The 16283-nt window shown below is 40.9% G+C and overlaps 1 long non-coding RNA gene and 1 pseudogene across 1 annotated transcript in view; one reads left to right on the top strand and one right to left on the bottom strand.

Annotated features, from left to right (window-relative positions):
* Positions 1 to 718, bottom strand: part of LOC144224792 (forkhead box protein K2 pseudogene) — a 2163-nt pseudogene extending 1445 nt beyond the window's left edge.
* The window catches only part of LOC144224849 (uncharacterized), a 67304-nt gene that overhangs the window by 41370 nt on the left and 9651 nt on the right, over positions 1 to 16283 (top strand). The window lies entirely within an intron of this gene.

Here is a 16283-nt window from a genome sequence, read left to right as displayed (position 1 = left end):
GGTGGGGGTGGGGCCTGAGTGGGAGGGAGTTTGCAGCACTGACGGTTGCCGTGGGGTGAGACGATGAAGGGGGCTGTGGTGTCTGGAATGCTGACGGTCAGGGGCGAGGTGTGAGCCTGCGTGGCTTCACCCCTGAGCCTCCTGCTTCTTTGTCTTTTCACTAGACAGGGCAGCGAATGTGACCTTGACGTCGGTGCCCCAGAACCTGAACTTACACACGTGCGGCGCTGCGGTGCGGGGCGCCGGCGCCTCGGACACACAGCTTGCACGTTCGCATGGGTTTTGGGTTCTTGGACGCAGTTGTGGCAGAGGCACTGCAGGGAGAAGCTGCTGTCGCCCCGGGAGTGAAGACGTGGAGGTGGCGCCGCGAGATGAAGCTGGAATGGCCCATGCTCAGGTCACCGAGCCCTGTGACCGGTTGTGCCCGATGGTCGCCAAGCGCTTCTTCATCAGGTGCTGGAACTCGTGGACCCCGAGGTGCGCCATGGCTCAGCCGCCTGGCGGGGACCCCCTCTGACCCAGGAGCACAGCTACCACCCTGGGCCTGCGAGTGTCTGCCTCCGCCCCCCAGAGCTGAAGGTCACCTGCAGCTGCCCGGCCAGCTTGCGACCAGCGGAGGCCACTCTATAGTTATTTTAAGGGACATTCCTGGGAACATTCCTCTCCACTGAAGGGCATTTTCAGTTTGAGAATGTTTCACCTTGGGGTGAGTGTGCATTTTGGGTGCCTTTGGTTACCAGGAACCCCACTTTAATCTGTGGCAGTAGAGAAGAGTGTTTAGAAGAACATTCCAGGTTTCTGCACCTTGCAGTTCCTATACCATTGAGTTGAGTTTGTTCCAAGTTGGAGGGATCAGTGAAGGTTTCCTGAATTTGTTTTAACGCCTACGCTGCCCTCTTCTCCAGGAGTCAGGAGACGTCGTCACCTTGTTAGTTCTGGGGGTCCTAATTGTTCTGCTTCTGGAAGAAATTTTGAAGGATTGTTTGCGTTAACTGATATGTTCTTTCTTTTTTCTTTTTCTTTCTGGAGGGTAGTGTTATAGGAGTCTATGTCTCTCAGCCATCTTTATGAGTGTCTTACATGTGTTTAATCTCCTTGAAAAGTTCTCATAAAACTTGCTTAGGTGGCTAGTTTAAAGACCCATCTCAGTTTTGGTCTTCATTATGTCTGTCCTGCCTATATGATACCTATCTGAGGAGGTAAAATGGTGTGTGGTCATGATTAAGATCTTTCAGGGAATTCTCCAGGAATCTTGTACCATTTCTTTTGAAAATATGTTCTTATTTTTAAAAAACATACTGTAATTTATAGAGGATTTATTTCTCTCTTTTTGAATTCATGAAATTAAAAAATTGTTTTTCTGTGATACAAAACAAGGAAACTGCCTAGGGGTGTCTAACATTTGTGTCCTGAGGTATATGGATTTGTTTTCTGGGGCTGCTGTCACAAATTGCCATAAAAACCAAGTAGCCTGAAATAACAAAAATTGATTCTCATAATTCTAGAAATCCAAACTTAAGGTGTCAGCAGGGCTGCCCTCTTTCTGAAGATACTAGGGAATCTACTTCTCTCATAAGGTCCTTATTAGTCCACTGTCACCAGGATCTCCTTTTTACTTAACTAACTGTACCTGAAAAGATGTTATTTCCAAATAAGGTCACATTCTGAGGTTCTGGGTGGACGTTAATTTTGGGGGTATACTATTCAACTGAGTGAGTAGGGATTGTGGCCATTCATGTGCAGAGAGTGAACCCCTCAAGACTTAGAAAGCACATAAATGTTGGTATTTGAGTAGTGAACCAGTAAACTAAGATTGTAAATCATGGTTTGTCCTCTCTGTACACTCAGCTATCCATCGTTCCTTCCAAGGTTGATTATGGAGTGTTTCCAGGTATGGAGTATAATTAGGTGTGAGTGGAGGAAAGATCAGGAGTGTTATGGAGAAAAGACGTTCAGTTTCACAGTGAGCACATTTATTTATAAAGGTAGAAAGCTTAGAGTCTGATCCAGAAGAGGATGTGCAAAGTGGGAGCTGTTCCATAGCAAATATACAAGGAAGCCGAAATGGTTGGATATTGGTTTGCATGATGCCTTTCCAGGTACCTCCGTTGAAGTAGCTTCTCTTCAACCACAGCCCCAGGTCAAGAGCTGTGTTTGTCTTTCTTCCTGCAGAGGAAGTCTAGGCTTCAGCTCTTACATGGACCTGACTTGGGAGGAAGTGGAATAATGAAAAAAATGAGAATATACTGTTGAGGACAGTAGGGCCACCAGCACTTGACATTCTGTCTCCGGAATCGTAAACATTTGTAATTGTCACCTTGGCCACTGTCTTCTCATCCTGATCTCTAATCACCCATGGTAATGTAGAAAAGGAGATTGAATCCTGTACTTTTGCTTCAGCTTAGAGTTCTTTTCAAAACTGCAGCTTCTGAGAAAACTCAACTCAATAGGACAAAGGTATTTTCTCTATTATTTCATTTATATAGATTAGTTATTAGGTCTGAAAAATAAAGTATAATGTTGCCTAGTTAAGAGTAAGAACTTCTTAGTTACTTGAATTTTACAAGCTTCCTGATGAAGAAATAATTCAGGCATTAAAACTACTTTCTCAGTTTTAATTACCTTTTATTGTTTGCTTGAGACTTGACTATAGAGATACAGTATAAATCTAAGAGAGCACAAGGTTTTGTGCAGGCACCAAATGGGTTATTTCAGTTACTCACGGCAGAGAAACCTGTTTCTGAACCAATTCCCAGATGGCAGGACCCCTTCCCTGCTTGCACTTTATAAGTAGAAAGAAAAGTGAAAGCCCAGCCAAATAGTCTCAGTTGCCGAGGAAACACAGAATTTTCTGCTGAATGGAAGAGAAACATGAACTCTGCAGTCTTGACTCACTGTAAGTCGATACCGATGATCCCATATACGTAGTTTGTCAAACAACAGAATTCTGTTGTCCTTTGCATAGATGCGAACTTTATACATGGTAACAATCCAGTACTAACTGATGAGTTATTTGAGAGTGTGGTCTTGTCACTGTCTCCTTTTACATATTTAGGTGATTTTACTCTCTATATGTCCTCCACTCTCCACTGCTTAAATGAGCCTCTATAGAGCACAGAAAATGTACGTGTACAGAGTCAACCCAGCTAGTGCAGTTGAAAACCACACAGTTTGGGTCTTACTCTTCTAGGTTCTGAGTGGGGAGTAGAGACATGCTTAAACCTATGGCCCCTATAGATGAGCTTGTCCTAATTGGCTTTACATGATCTGCAAGGATAGCTCTGTTTGCCACTCTCATTTGATAAGACACATTGGCTATGTGAACAGAAGTAATCAAGAAGGGTGTCTGCTCCTTGAGGATCACATATTCTGAACATCAGGAACACAGCCTGAATTGAGCATGGGCATCCTATAAAATCACAGTCTCTCACCTCTTCCAATACAGAGCAGTATGAAGCCTCTGTCGAGGGAAAGAAGATCATACCATGACTGTACCTTCATCAACCTTTGATTTGGCAACAGGTTGTTAGTGGACATTGCAAGTTTGTGAAACATTGAGATTCTTCTTTAATGAGGAAAAAAAGCCTTTGGGAAATATTAGAAAAACTTTCTTTATGTTTATTGGGCTTCTAGTATAGTGCTGAGTACATGTTACACATTCTATAAATAATTATTCAATGATTGATTGGCTTTGCCACTAGTACCCTGTAGAAGTCATTAGGAATGAATGGTTGTTGAGATAGGAGATAAAGATTAACAGAAGAATGGAAAGAATTCAAATAAAAATGAGGTCTATGCTTTAGATGAATTAATATGGAAATTTTTGCACGTGTAAAAAAATACAGTGATTTTTTTCAAATGCTCAACACTTCTTTTTTAAAAATATCTATTTATTTTTGAGAGAGTGCAAGTGGAGGGGGGCGCAGAGAGAAGGGACAGAGGATCTGAAGCAGGCTCTGTGCTGCGAGGCTGACAGCAGCAAGCCTTATGTGGGGCTTGGACTCACAGACTGCGAGATCATGACCTGAGCCAAAGTAGGACGCTCACCTGACAGAGCCACCCAGTGCCCCTCAAATGCTCAACACTTCCAATTACCTTTATAGATATGAATGATTAGAATGCTTGTCACCGTATTGATCATTAGCACTGATTTGGTTGGTTTCCCTAGATGGTCTCTTATTTTCCTCATTGATCTAAATACCCTCTGGAGGCTGAACTTAACAGATGAAAAATATGTCCTTACCAGACAGACAGAGAAGAATGTTTCTATGTCTAGAGTCCCTTTCTGTTTGGATCATTTAGTGTGTTTTGAGTCTAAGGTTGTGGGAAGGAAAAAGGTAAGAACATGATGGAAGAAAATTTTGGTGTTCATTTGTCCAGATCTGCATTAGCTTCTTCATTACATTATTTATTAATTAAAAATTTTTTAAACATTTATTCATTTTTGAGAGAGAGAGTGTGTGAGTGGGAGAGGGGCAGAGAGAGAGGGAGACACAGAATCCTAAGCAGGCTCCATCCAGGCTCTGAGCTAGCTGTCAGCACAGAGCCCAACAAAGGGCTCCAACCCACGTGTGGTGAGATCATGACCTGAGCCGAAGTTGGATGCTTAACCGACTGAGCCACCCAGGCACCCCTACATTGTTTTATCCCAACCTCCATCACTGCTTTTCTAAAATTGTTAGTTTACTGAATGATTGAGACCATATCAATATTGCCTAGTTCTTTATTGAATCTCAAGCAAACCTTTGGCTATCAATCTATAATGATATTGTTAGGAAGAACAAATGTAGGGTCTTCTGGTTTATAATGTTGTTACTGACAGGTTTATGAATACAAAGGTTTAAGACAGATATGACCCTGTTTATTATATATGTGCTCATTATGGAGAACATAAAGTATCTATTTAGAAGTAGAAGGGAAAGCCTTTATGATGCTGAATTAAACTGGAAAGTCAGTAGTGATTATAATCCTGTTTCATTTTTTGTCTTATCTTCTGAAATTTCAGTGGGTGTTAAAATTTTAGCTAATGTATTATAAAATACATGTAGATAATGTATTTTACTTTGTCTAAAGTCCAAAAAGAGGGTAGAGGAATGATGTGGTGAGATGAGTGGTTGGTAGGTGAGTGAAACAATTGTGCTGATGTTGTAGCCCGGCACTGGAAGGGTGAAGAACGTTAACACGTGTCTAGGACTTCTCCGTGCCAAGCTCCTTACAGGTGCTTTAAATAGAACATAGCATTTAATAGTTAGAGCAACTCTTTTAAGTTTTAAATTAACACTATTATGAGGTTGAACCAAATGAAATCGCCATTTTTGTAGGTAAAAAATGATTGCATGTTGGTAATTTCAAATGGTTCAACTCATTTTGAAATTTACTTTCTTTTTATGGAGTGAAAAAGCTGATGTATAGAGAGATTAAGTAATTTTCTCAAATCATACAGTTTTAAGCCCAGGTTTTATAACTCTCAGACCATTCTTATTTCACTGGACTGGGCTGCCTTCCAAAGAGGTTTTGTCATTACTTCCCTGTTGATGGTGGAGAAGCCATTTGATACGTCTGCACCATGGTTTCCTCACCCACCCTCCCACCCCCTGNNNCCCCGTGCTCTATTAATACCACCTACCTACTTGAGAGAGTGGCAATTAGGATCAGATAAACTTCTGTAAAGCTGTTTGGGAAATATGTCCTAGAAACTTATTAACATATTTCTGTTTTTTAGGTCCGGAATGTGGCCAAAAGACATAACATAAACTAAAAATGGAGAACATGTAATTTTCCTTGAAGTAAACTATATCTTTATAGTTTCTCCCCTAAAATCTCTTAAATTTCTTATAATTGGGAAACATTATCTTTTACTACAGAAAAATAATTTCATAGCTTAGCAATGTTTTGCATTTAGCAGCTGAAAAGATTAAAGCTGTGTAAATGTTATGGACTGACTTCTTAGGTGTAGTTTAACACATTCACCTGAAGAAAAGAGAACCTTTACTGGAATGTTTGGGAAATTTACTAACTAGGCATTTGGGCACTTAGTACAGTGTTCTGGGTTTTTTTTTAACACATAGTAAATAATAAATATAAAATGAATAACAATATAGAAAGTAAAGCGAAGAGAGAATAAGATATTTAAAAAACTCTTATTATAAACCCTGCAGACTTATTGATATTGTAGTGTGTGTGTGTGAGGGGGTTAAAGTTTGTTTATTTATTTATTTTGAGAGAGAGAGGGAGGGAGGGAGGGAGGGAGAGAGAGGCAGAGAGAGAGAGAATCCCAAGCAGGCTCAGTGTATAGCCTGACATGCAGCTCAGTCTCACAAATTGTGAGATCATGACCTGGGCTGAAATCAGGAGTCAGATGCTTAACTGACTAAGCCATCCAGGTGCCCCTGTAATGTGTTTCTAGACCTGTGTATTTCTAAAGATTATCTGAAGTGTATAGTAATAGCAGTTGTTGGTTGTTTGAATAAATAAGGTAATTTTGTTTGACTTGAATGTATGTCTATAGGGTCCAAACGTACATTTCTTCATTGCTTGAGTGTGCCTAGAGCACATGGGGGCCAGGGGCTGTAATAGATGCTACTGAAACAATATGGCAAAAAACCAGACATATTCTTGCCCACATCTGCACCCACAGTGTATTCTGGGAGCCCAGAGTCTGTCTGGTAAATTGATTTCATGGAAATTTGAGTAAGGTCATTGAGCATAGCTTAAAGAGGATCAAAGAGGAGGACAGTTGTCATTTGGGTTATAGTTGAGGAACATTAAAAGGAACAGGAAATTGTTTGGATGTTTTGGGGATGTGGGGTCAAATTTCAGCTGATAAAATCATGATGTTTACATGCCCAGCTCCTTCTGCCTGGAAGTGAGAATGCCGATTAGGGGAGAGCACGCTATAAGAAGGGAGGCCCTTGCAGCAGAGTAAACGTGCACCAGCGCCAGAAAGTAGCAGCTCTAGGTATGCAGCCCCAGCCATTTGGTTGTCCAACCCCACTAATCCTGAGAGTTTCTGCAGACCAACCATTTGCCAGATTTTCAGAAGAATATTTTGCAGTGAACTGAAAAGCCTAGCACAGGTGATAAGTGCTACTTACTTGTTATTTAATCATACGTGTGCACACACAGACATATAAAGGCTGCTCATGGCATGAAAGAGTTGGTATACTCCTAAAGGTGAGCAATTTTCTGCTCAGTGTATGAGCTTCTACTCACTCAGAATATAATGTAGTTTATTGCAATTTTAAAAATGATAAATTTGATATAGAAGTGATTATTAACACGTCTGGTATCTCTAACTAGAAGGCTTTGGGTTAGAACCAAGTCTGGGAATACGAGCCTGAGCATACTATCCAAAGTTTGACAGTTACCTAGGAACACATGAATGTGATGAGTTTGTGAAGCAGACTAGAAATTACATTGTGTTGTGCAGTTGGAAACAGAGCATCCATCAAGGCAGAGGGCAGCGCCTGGGACACGATCCAGGACATTCCTGAGTAATGGCAAGCAGCAAGTCAATACTGTCTGTATGCTGTCTGCACATGTTCTATGTGAATCCAAGTCCTGATTTAGCCATTTTAAAAGATATCTATTGAGCAAGGCTTGGAGCGATTCACCATTCAAGTGGCACCTGAAGATTTGGCCTCATGGCTACAAAGATTAGTAACAACAATTATATGTTTATGTGGGTGTGCACTCATGTGTCTTCATACAAAAATAGAGAATAACATCAACTTGAATTGTTTAAATTTTCAAATATCATAACTGTTTTTTAATGTTTATTTTGAGAGAGAGAGAGAGAGAGGAAGGGAGGAAAGTGGGGGAGGGGCAGAGAGCAAGGGAGACACAGAATCTGAAGCAGGCTCCAGATTCTGAGCTGTCAGCACAGACTCTGCCTTGAGGCTCGAACCCACGAACCATGAGATCATGACCTGAGCCAAAGTTGGATGCTGAACCAACTGAGCTACCCGGCACCCCTCGAATGTCATAACTATTAATGATATTATCCCAGATGTTCTTTTACAAGGTTTCACATCCCTCAAAATAACATTCTTAAAAGAATAATTATGGTTTATGAAGTATAAGACTAGATTCAAGTAGCCTTGTTTTGTTTGCCTAGGCAAGATTACCTAAATAGAGAATATCCTTACAGAGGGAGGATTTCAGTGGACACTTACTATGGGGAAGCAAAGGGTAGAAGTTAGGGTGGAAATAGCATGAATTTTGGGTTGGAGGGGTGATGCATCCAGGCGGAACTTTCAAAGTGGCACTCCCTCTCCTCTCCACATTGTCCTTCTTCATAACAAAAGTCTTCACACAGCCGTCCACAAGTCAGAGGAAAATATTTTTGCTCTCTGAACTTGACGTTGTTTAGATTCCTGTTCTGCCACTGCTGTGGGATATGTGACTTGGACAAGTATGAACTGATGAGGTTGGGGAGTGTGCGTGGTGGTAGAGATTTCAGTTAGTTTATAGTTGCCAGATTTAACAAATAAAAATACAGAATATTCAGTTCAATTTGAATTTCAGAGAAATGGCAGCAAATACTTTGTTTAGATGAGAGTGTTCCAACTATTGCACTAAAAATTTTTTTTATCTACATTTCAAATTTAACTGAGCACCCTGTAATTTTTCTGGCAATCCTTATTTAGTTAGAATGTCAGTGGAGGAAGCTACCACTTAAAACTTGCTGGATTTGCTATGGATATTTGTCAATGCTGTTTTTTGTTTGTGTGTGTGTGTGTTTTGTTTTTTGCCTTTTTTTGTTGTTGTTTTTTGTACAGTGATGTTTGGCCCCCTTTAGATAATCAGATGTAAAGGAAAAGGAAGTCTGAACCAGCACTCTGGGCACAGAGTTTCACAGGAAATTTTTTATGGCTTATCAACGGCCATTTCTCTCAAGACCTGTGGTAAGCAGAGAAGGTAGCAGAGGAGGAAGTAGGCTGTTTGCATTGACCCAAGAGTCTCCCTAGAGGAAAAGAATTAATATTCTTTAATATCTGTTATCAGACATTTCTCTGTATAACTAATACCTGGATGAATAAGGGTCAGGTGATCTTGACTGACACCTTCTTGTGGACAGACACCCCATATCTCAGAAGGGAACTATCATAAGGGCAAGGGGCTCCGCTGATGGCCTGGATCAACCGCAGAAATTTTGCCCAGGATGTGCCACAGGGTAAAAACCCCAGTTTTTCTGGCAAAGGGGATGCTGTGGCAGTAACACTGAGCGTGTAAGGGGGAAATCTTACGAGGCCAGGGTGTTTGATTTTTTGTGAATGCCACACCAGGGAGAGTAAAACCATTTCCCACACAAAGACTCCTATAGTGAGGGTATGTACTGGGGTCAGCAGTGCTAACCTCACGCAAACGGACAAAGGTGCAGGGTTAGCAAAACTGTTTGGTGAGCTCAGGCTTCAGATCGTACCCACCAGGCAGCATTTCACAACCCCCTCTGTACTTGCTTTCCTTGTTTAGTCCTACTCATTCCTCACCCTCTGCCCCCATTGTGTAAATTCTTCTAAAATTTTTTTTAATGTTTATTTATTATTGAGAAACAGAGAGAGACAGCGTGAGCATGAGAGGGTCAGAGAGACGGGAGACACAGAATCCGAAGCAGGCTCCAGGCTCAGAGCTGTCAGCATAGAGCCCGATGTGGGGCTTGAACCCACGAGTGGTGAGATCATGAGCTGAGCCAAAGTCGGACGCTCAACGGACTGAGCCACCCAAGCACCCCTGTAAGTCCTTCTAGAAGCTCATCTCCCCATGCAGTTAGACTCTTGTTTCAGTTGAACAGGCAAATACGATGGAATGCTATATTAGTTCTTTTCGCTGGAGGAAAATTGGCTCTAGCTTATAAATAAAGACTAGGGAGTGGGTAATGAGAGCTCGGGGAAGTGTGTGATGGTGGGGAGGTATCCTGAGCTTAGCCTCACCACTTTGCATTTAAAATGCCTCGTATGGAGCATGTTGACACAGTCCATCAATACTAGTTTCTTTCCACCTTTCCGTTAGCAATGGTGCTGGAACCAGCAAGCTAGTTTTATACCTAGAGAGGAGAGGTCAGGAAGAAAGAGAGGGTAGAGGGAAATTTCTTGTCTTTGCTTAAGGAATTGTCAGTGTCATCCTGGGCGGGAAGGGTAGCATCTGTGAGGCAGATGTGATGTCAGACTGTGAAATGCTAACTACCTGCTGACTTTAGTCAGATTTTTAAAAATTCTGGGGACCATTGCTCTTTCCTCCAACAAGATAAGAAATTTGGACTAAATTTAGTGGTTTGTAATCCTGGGTACAAATGAAGATCACCTGGCAAGGATCTGAAAAATAGCTCATACCAGGATGACCGTGTAATTTATATTCCAAATTAGCATCCTCAAAGCCTAGAAGAAAGAGCTGAAAATAATTCATAAGAACTGATAATTCCATAAAAGGTGCCAAATGAGACTTCTCCCCCAGGGACTATGGAATGTATTTTCTAACTACACATTCCTAGAAATTCTGACTTCAAAGGTCTAGGGTGGGGTGATTCCCGTGAGCAGCCTGCTTGTGGATCACTGCACCCTTGTTGAAGACTTCTGCACGGTGTCTCGCAAGGTCTCTGTTATGTACCCGGAGTTCATGGTTTACTGTGGGTGAGTTTCTGGATTCTGGATATCTTGTCCTTAGTAGGTACTATCTACTGCTTTTTCTGAGCTCTTTTGCTTCCCTTTCTCTTTTCTTCCCATGACTATACAGACCAGAAGGGGGCAGGAGAAGAGGAAAATTCTTGGGGCCCATTTTACTTATTTTTTCCTTACGAGAAACTTAATTCTAAAGCAGTCTCTCTGGAACCTACCACAGAGAAAGTAGATTAAAAAAATACTTTGCTCTCTGGGAAGAATGTCTTTACTCATTCCTGAATTCAGGTCGTATTAGTGAACAAAGATTAATGGTAGCTCCAGTTAAGGTGAGCACTAGGAATTACACGTGCAACACTGCTCTGACCGTCACCGACCCCAGCAGCTCAGTATCTCCAGTTTGCCCAGGGAAGGCACAGAACAGTTAGGTCTTTCAGATGAGAGAAAAATTACATTATCTACTTAACTAAGATTCAATCTGGTAACACAGATATTTTAGATTGCTCTTTATTGTCCTCTTATAAGAAACTGCACTAATTTAAAAAAAACTCTAAAAGTGATGTGCCGAGCAGGGTATCCATGCCACATCTGTATTTCTGAAGGAGTGCTCCTTGGTCATCCGTGTGTCATACCCTGCGATGCCACTTATCCACTCCCCAGGTTTTGGATAAGGGTAGGCAAGTGAACCCAGAGCAGCCATAGGGCACAGCAGAAAAGATGATGGGAGCTGATACAATTTCCTTCCTTTAGATTGTCACCTAAGAGAGAGAGGCACTTAGCAGGTGGCGGAGGGGCAGAATTTAAGGGTTGGGAAATAAAGGGTGGGGGGAGACAATGATGGGCCATGTGTAGCCCAATGGCATGAGGAATCAGAAACTAAAAGAAAGCAGATGGATGCAGTGCTGCAGGAAGTGCAGTATGAACGTCAGTACCGGCCTGCTTGCTGTGTGCCGTGAGAAGCAAAAGGAAAAAGAGGAAGCTAAGCTTTTATACTGTAGAGTGATATAACATTACAGTGACAGCCAAGTATATAAGTTTGTGTTTTATAAAAGCATTGGTCCATGATGGATTGGGGAGTGGTGGGAGGAAGCATTCCTAGATGGTAGGTTGTTTGAGAAGCACTGGGTTAGAAGTACTGGGGCATGATATAGGAAGAAGGACCCAGAGACATGGAAGAGTACAGAGTCAGACCAATGGCTGAATTTTAATGAACATCCATGAGTGGAATGGATGCTGAAGCCCTTGGAGCCACCTTGAGTCCCAAACCATCCCACCATCCTGTCCTGTCTTTTATGGGGTCTGGTTTGCGGGCTTTCTGACATTTGCATGAGCTTCTGTTCCTTGAAACCACAGAACCAAAGAACATAAATGAAAACAAAGGGGAACATAAAAGACACATCTAGAAAATTGTGTTGGGTGTTCTAACTTATTACATAGTAGGATTGAAAAATGTGTTTAGATTTTTTTTTTGAGTTGTTATACTATTTATTTATTTATAATGTTTATTTATTGAGAGAGAGAGAGAGAGAACATGAGTGGGGGTGGGTCAGAGAGAGGAGAGAGAGAATCCCAAGCAAGCTCTACAATATCAGCACAAAATCTGATGTGGGGCTCAGTCTCACAAACCATGAGATCATGACCTGGGCCAAAATCAAGAGTCAGATGCTTAAATGATTTAGCCACCCAGGTGTCCTTGTCATACCATTTTAAATTAGAAATGCAGGATTTAATTTATTGATTTAATGACCGAAGTGTTATGTGTATGGATTGGTGGGCTCAAGGGAAAGCAGGGACAAGCTATATAGCCCATGAGAGAAAAAAAATTCATCATAAGAGGGGTACCTGGGTGGCTCAGTCGGTTGAGTGTTCAGCCCTTGATTTCAGCTCGGGTCATGATCTCGTGGTTTGTGGAGTTGACCCCCAAGTTGGGCTCTGCGCTCTCTCTGCCCCTCCCCTGCTCTTGCTCTCTCTCTCTCTCTTTCTCTCAATAACAGTAGCAGCAAGGAGTCTGGCACAGTTATTCAGAGCATAACATGAATTTGTCCTTGATCCTACCTTGACACTGACCCTGTGTTTCCTGGGTAGTACTGTAAAACTGGACAAAATGTGTCCTCCAGTGATTCTTCTGAGAATCCTTTTCCTCTTTGCTTGCTAGTGAAAGAATGGGGTGCGTGGAAGGCTAGGAACTTTTCTCCTGATAAGGAACAGAGACACAGAGAGCATTGAGGAGCTCTAGGGAGTTGTGGTAGGGAGATGTGATGCCACTGTGTTACTGATGATCAAGAGCAGGTTAGTCCCAAGTGTGGGGAGCCTGCACAGGAAGTGGGCTGGGGATTCGACCAGCAACACGGTGGTTTGGAAAGGTGGAGGTGAGTGATTGTGGAGTAGAGTTCAGAAAGATAAATGCAGCATCTGATGGTAAGGGAGGCCAGAGTTGCAGGTAGCAGCACAAATTACAGATGAGGCAATTCTATACTCCTCCCCACCCCTTTGAACCAAAAAATCAGGAATATACATAAAGAGCAGAATAGGAAGAAGGGGTGACATCTTATTGTTTCACAGACGCTCTAGATCTATTTGATCCACAAAGTGCTTAACAGAAGAACCAGCTGAGTCACATCTGTGGCTCCTTTGGGGGACAGTGGAATATACAGACTCAGCCAGAAAGAAAAGAGTTAGGGGAATCTTAGCAGTGGGTGTGAGGATAAAGTTGGGAACATAGCTTGGGGCATCGATAATTGAGGATCAGAGATGCTAGACTCAGGAGACTGAATGTATCCTGTGGGCCATGAAGAGCCACTGGAGATGACCACAAGGGGAATAATATCGTGGGAGGACAATTACACAGCATAGATTTGGGTTGATCCTAGAGGGGTGTGCAAGAAAGTTTATGCAAGGGGGCGTAGCACGAAGTCTTGTAGAACTAATGGGCACCTTGATCAGGAGTGCCAAAGGGACTGCTAGGGCATGATGCGAGAGATGTTAAAAAAACAAATATTAATAAGATTGGGGATTAATTACCTATTTACTTGGACAACTTAGTCACTTTAATCTCTTGCATTCACTTTAACTGGTATGCACAACATATATTAAGCTACAATTCGATTAGTCAATATAGTGAGTTAAATAGACCTTAACACATCTGTTAAGAGTTCTTAATGCAAAGAGGCAATCACATAAAAATATGCACTGAACTAATGCTATAAAATCTCATTGATTTAAAAAAATAATTGAAGAGAGTCCGATGAAAACAGTAGACACTTTGAATTACAAAATGTTTTCAAAGAAATTTAGTTTTATTACTTTCAAGTTTACATAGAAGTAGTTTCTTTAGGTTAATGTGTACAAGAGGTTTTGTTTTAATAGTAGCTAAAATTCTTATTATTATTCATATATAGTGTTCCTCTAAAATGTTTTTAATGTTTATTTATTTTTGAGAGAAAGAGACAGAGTGAGAGCAGGTGAGGGACAGAGAGAGAGGGAGACACAGAATCGAAAGTAGGCTCCAGGCTCTGAGCTGTCAGCACAGAGCCAGACACAGGGCTCAAACCTGTAAACTTGTAAACTGCGAGATCATGACTTGAGCCGAAGCCACCCAGGTGCCCCTATAGTGTTCTTCTAAATAGTAATTTTATTAAATTTTTTTAAAAAAAAGTTTACTTATTTTGAGACACACACACACACACACACACGGAGAGTGTGCAAGCAGGGGGAGGGGCATAGAGAGAGGTGAGAGAGAATCCCAAGCAGGCTCTGCATTGTCAGCACAAAGCCTGATGCAGGGCTCAAACTTATGAATTAAGAGATCATGACCTGAGCTGAAATCAAGAGCGGGACGCTTAACCAACTGACCTACCCAGGTGTCCCTAAATAATAATTTTAATTGTAGTTTTGTAAACACTAAATATGTTCAGTCCATTATGGACAATTTTAGATAAAATTGGTCTGAACTAAAGAGGGTCCTTAAAAATACATAATTATATTTTGTTTAAAATTTTTCAAAATATTTTTATTTATTTTTGAGAGAGAGAGTAAGCCAGGGGCAGAGAGAGGGAGACTCAGAACCTGAAACGGGCTCTAGGCTCTGAGCTGTCAGCACAGAGCCCAATGTGGGGCTCGAACTTTTGAGCTAATTTAAAAGAAAAGTAGAATTCTCACTGGTTTTCGAAGAGCTTCTCACCTCCGTTATGTCTTATCACTTGTCTTATAATGATTAAGACTTTACAACCCAGAATAGTAGCCAACACAGATAGCTGGAACATTCCTTCTTCCATTTCTTGTTATTTCCCTATTTTTTCTCTTTTGTTTCAAAATAGAATGTACTTATCGACTTAAAAAGGATAAGGAAAAAGTACATTCACAGAAGTAGGTGAAGCACGTATCCCTTAAGAGAAAATCTGTCATATAGTTTGCAGTTGTTTCTTATATTTATTTTTTAACTTCACATTAAGGAAGCTGACATTCTCATGGCCTTGGAACTAGCCCTAGGCTTTCCAGGAAAAGTAATTCAAACAGAGCTATTTTATGGCAATTAGATGGCTTAGAGAAAAGCTTTTAACAACTCAGAGCTTGTCAAACAAGACATTATCTAAATGTCTTTGAAAAGAAGATTTAAATTTCATTATTACTTCTTATCCATTTGGGAAAGTAAAGCTCATGGGAGAAATGCCATTATTGTGTGTATTAACATTTTAAATTTGCACAAACAATTCTGTCATACCTTCTCTAAGGCCCATCAAGTCAAAGGTTGAAAACTGGGAATTATTACTTAAAGAAGAATCAATCCGAAAAATATCTGAATTCTGTTTTTCCAGAATATAATTCAATGAATGCATTGTTCGTTCATTAATTTACTTATTTACTTTGACTTTTTTTGACACCTGTATCCCACATAGCACTAGAGACAAATACAACAAAAGCCAAAATATAATATGAATAGAAATAGCTTAGTGAAAGCCGATTTCTATCCAATAACTTTAGGGCAAATAAGTGAATTTTGAAATTTTTGTTCCAGTAACTCTGCTTCAAAAGGCAGATTATTTTGGGTTTGGATTTAATTTTACAAAGTGATGTTTCCTAGCTTTATAATAAACACAACACAACACTGTATTTCCAAGGGAATTAATCAAACCTAAGGATAGACGTTAATATTTCAATTCCTAAAAATTCCTTTAGATGTCTCTGTTTCGCATCTCATCAGAATCCATACAGTAGGCCACTGGGAAAGACAATGCCCGAAGCTGGTTTTCTTAGCAAGTTCAGTCTGCCCTTTAAGGATGAACAGTGCTCTTTGAAAACAGAATTTGACAAAGTTAATGAAAGGAATATATGAATGATGACATGCAGGTACACCATTACTACTTCATAATACTTATAAGCCAAACAAAAACAAAAACAAACACAAAACTCTATTGGGGGAGATGTCCTTTTCTACTGAGCTTGCAGGCAATTCTGTTGCATCATACAATTTTAATACTGTTTGGTTTTGTAGTACAACCCGTGTTGTCATTCGAGGATATCCATTCAAGCTTAAATGACAAAGGTTAGATGACAGATTGCTTCATTCTCTGCTTTTAAAAGGATATAAAATATTGAAGTGACTCTGCTTTATTATAAATGTGTGCACCTGTCTCTTAGAAATTTAAACATGCTAGGATATAGTAGTATGTA

This window comes from Crocuta crocuta, unplaced genomic scaffold (assembly GCF_008692635.1).
Source record: "Crocuta crocuta isolate KB4526 unplaced genomic scaffold, BGI_CrCroc_1.0 scaffold112, whole genome shotgun sequence".
Lineage (NCBI taxonomy): Eukaryota > Metazoa > Chordata > Mammalia > Carnivora > Hyaenidae > Crocuta > Crocuta crocuta.
This window is presented reverse-complemented; position numbering and strand designations above follow the sequence as displayed.